Source organism: Heptranchias perlo, unplaced genomic scaffold, assembly GCF_035084215.1.
Source record: "Heptranchias perlo isolate sHepPer1 unplaced genomic scaffold, sHepPer1.hap1 HAP1_SCAFFOLD_335, whole genome shotgun sequence".
Classification (NCBI taxonomy): domain Eukaryota; kingdom Metazoa; phylum Chordata; class Chondrichthyes; order Hexanchiformes; family Hexanchidae; genus Heptranchias; species Heptranchias perlo.
The window spans coordinates 167617-171655 of record NW_027139347.1 but is presented as its reverse complement, the minus strand read 5'-3'; positions in this window follow the sequence as shown (position 1 = coordinate 171655).

The following is a 4039-nucleotide window of genomic DNA, read 5'->3' as shown; positions in this document are numbered from 1 at the left end:
ATAACCCAGAGAGAGAGAGAGAGAGTCTGAAACATAACCCAGAGAGAGAGACCGATACATAACCCAGAGAGTCGGAGAGAGAGAGTCCGATACATAACGCAGAGGGAGAGAGAGAGTCCGATACATAACTCAGAGAAAGAGAGAGAGTCCGATCCAGAAACCAGAGAGAGAGAGAGAGTCCGATCCAGAAACCAGAGAGAGAGAGAGAGTCTGATACATAACCCAGACAGAGAAAGAGTCCGATACAGAAACCAGAGAGAGAGAGTCCGATACATAACCCAGAGAGAAAGAGAGTCCGATACATAACGCAGAGAGAGACAGAGGTAGAGAGTCCGATACATAACACAGAGGGAGAGAGAGAGTCCGATACAGAAACCAAGGAGAGAGAGAGTCTGTTACATAACCCGGAGAGAGAGAGAGTCTGATGCATAACCCGGAGAGAGAGAGAGTCCGATGCAGAAACCAGAGAGAGAGGAAGAGTTTGATACATAACCCAGAAAGAGAGAGAGAGTCTGATACATAACCCGGAGAGAGAGAGAGTCTGATACATAACCCGGAGAGAGAGAGTCTGATACATCACCCAGAGAGAGGTAGAGAGAGAGTGTCCAATACATAACCCAAAGAGAGAGGGAGTCTGATACATAACCCAGAGAGAGACAGAGTCTGATACATAACCCAGAGAGAGAGAGAGTCTGATGCATAACCCGGAGAGAGAGCGAGAGTCTGATACATAACCCAGAGAGAGAGAGAGAGTCTGATACAGAAACCAGAGAGAGAGAGAGAGAATCTGATACATAACCCAGAGAGAGAGAGAGTCCGATGCAGAAACCAGAGAGAGAGAGAGAGTCTGATACATAACCCAGAGAGAGAAAGAGTCCGATACAGAAACCAGAGATGGAGATAGAGTCTGATGCAGAACCCAGCGAGAGAGGGAGAGTTTGATACATAACCCAGAGAGAGAGAGAGAGAGTCTGAAACATAACCCAGAGAGAGAGAGAGTCCAATACATAACCCAGAGAGAGAGAGTCTGATACAGAACCCAGAGAGAGATAGAGGGTCCGATACATTACCCAGAGAGAGAGAGTCTGATACATAACCCAGAGAGAGAGGGAGAGAGAGAGAGAGTCCGATACATAACCCAGAGAGAGACAGAGACAGAGAGTCCGAGACATAACCCAGAGACAGAAAGAGTCTGAAACATAACCCAGAGAGTGAGAGAGAGTCTGATACGTAACCCAGAGAGAGAGAGTCCGATACGGAATCCAGAGAGAGAGAGAGAGAGAGTCTGATACATAACCCAGAGAGAGAGAGAGTGTCCGATACATAACCCGGAGAGAGAGAGAGAGAGTCTGATACATAACCCAGAGAGAGAGAGAGAGTCTGATACATAACCCAGAGAGAGAGAGAGAGAGTCTGATACATAACCCAGAGGGAGAGAGATAGAGTCCAATACATAACCCAGAGAGAGAGAGGGAGAGAGAGAGAGTCTGATACATAACCCAGAGAGAGAGAGATAGAGTCCAATACATAACCCAGATAGAGAGAGAGAGAGTCCGATACATAACCCAGAGAGAGAGAGAGAGAGTCCGATACATAACCCAGAGAGAGAGAGAGAGAGTCCGATACAAACCCAGAGAGAGAGTCTGATACATAACCCAGAGAGAGTGAGTCTGTTACATAACCCAGAGAGAGAGAGAGTCTGATACATAACCCAGAGAGAGAGAGAGTCCGAGACATAACCCAGAGAGAGAGAGGGAGAGTCTGATACATAACCCAGAGAGAGAGAGAGAGAGTCTGAAACATAACCCAGAGAGAGAGAGACAGTCTGAAACATAACCCAGAGAGAGAGAGAGTCCGATACTTAACCCAGAGAGAGAGAGAGAGTCTGATACATAACCCAGAGAGAGAGACCGATACAGAACCCAGAGAGAGAGAGTCCAATACATAACCCAGAGAGAGAGGGAGAGAGAGAGAGTCCGATACATAATCCAGAGAGAGAGAGAGTCTGATACGTAACCCAGAGAGAGAGAGTCCGATACGGAATCCAGAGAGAGAGAGAGAGAGAGTCTGATACATAACCCAGAGAGAGAGAGAGTGTCCGATACATAACCCGGAGAGAGAGAGAGAGAGTCTGATACATAACCCAGAGAGAGAGAGAGAGTCTGATACATAACCCAGAGAGAGAGAGAGAGAGTCTGATACATAACCCAGAGGGAGAGAGATAGAGTCCAATACATAACCCAGAGAGAGAGAGGGAGAGAGAGAGAGTCTGATACATAACCCAGAGAGAGAGAGATAGAGTCCAATACATAACCCAGATAGAGAGAGAGAGAGTCCGATACATAACCCAGAGAGAGAGAGAGAGAGTCCGATACATAACCCAGAGAGAGAGAGAGAGAGTCCGATACAAACCCAGAGAGAGAGTCTGATACATAACCCAGAGAGAGTGAGTCTGTTACATAACCCAGAGAGAGAGAGAGTCTGATACATAACCCAGAGAGAGAGAGAGTCCGAGACATAACCCAGAGAGAGAGAGGGAGAGTCTGATACATAACCCAGAGAGAGAGAGAGAGAGTCTGAAACATAACCCAGAGAGAGAGAGACAGTCTGAAACATAACCCAGAGAGAGAGAGAGTCCGATACTTAACCCAGAGAGAGAGAGAGAGTCTGATACATAACCCAGAGAGAGAGACCGATACAGAACCCAGAGAGAGAGAGTCCAATACATAACCCAGAGAGAGAGGGAGAGAGAGAGAGTCCGATACATAATCCAGAGAGAGAGAGAGGCCGATACATAACCCAGAGAGAAAGAGAGTCCGATACATAACGCAGAGAGAGACAGAGGGAGAGAGTCCGATACATAACACAGAGAAAGAGAGAGTCTGATACATAACCCAGAGGGAGAGAGAGAGTCCGATACAGAAACCAGAGAAAGAGAGAGTCTGATATATAACCCAGAGAGAGAGAGAGTCCGATTCATAAACCAGAGAGAGAGGGAGAGTCTGATCCATAACCCAGAGAGAGAGAGAGAGAGTCTGAAACATAACCCAGAGAGAGAGACCGATACATAACCCAGAGAGTCGGAGAGAGAGAGTCCGATACATAACGCAGAGGGAGAGAGAGAGTCCGATACATAACTCAGAGAAAGAGAGAGAGTCCGATCCAGAAACCAGAGAGAGAGAGAGAGTCCGATCCAGAAACCAGAGAGAGAGAGAGAGTCTGATACATAACCCAGACAGAGAAAGAGTCCGATACAGAAACCAGAGAGAGAGAGTCCGATACATAACCCAGAGAGAAAGAGAGTCCGATACATAACGCAGAGAGAGACAGAGGTAGAGAGTCCGATACATAACACAGAGGGAGAGAGAGAGTCCGATACAGAAACCAAGGAGAGAGAGAGACTGTTACATAACCCGGAGAGAGAGAGAGTCTGATGCATAACCCGGAGAGAGAGAGAGTCCGATGCAGAAACCAGAGAGAGAGGAAGAGTTTGATACATAACCCAGAAAGAGAGAGAGAGTCTGATACATAACCCGGAGAGAGAGAGAGTCTGATACATAACCCGGAGAGAGAGAGTCTGATACATCACCCAGAGAGAGGTAGAGAGAGAGTGTCCAATACATAACCCAAAGAGAGAGGGAGTCTGATACATAACCCAGAGAGAGACAGAGTCTGATACATAACCCAGAGAGAGAGAGAGTCTGATGCATAACCCGGAGAGAGAGCGAGAGTCTGATACATAACCCAGAGAGAGAGAGAGAGTCTGATACATAACCCAGAGAGAGAGAGAGTCCGATGCAGAAACCAGAGAGAGAGAGAGTCTGATACATAACCCAGAGAGAAAGAGTCCGACACAGAAACCAGAGAGAGGGAGATAGAGTCTGATACAGAACCCAGCGAGAGAGGGAGAGTTTGATACGTAACCCAGAGAGAGACAGCGAGAGAGAGTCCGATACATAACCCAGAGAGAGAGAGAGTGTCCGATACATAACCCAGAGAGGGAGTCTGATACATAACCCAGAGAGAGAATGTGATACAT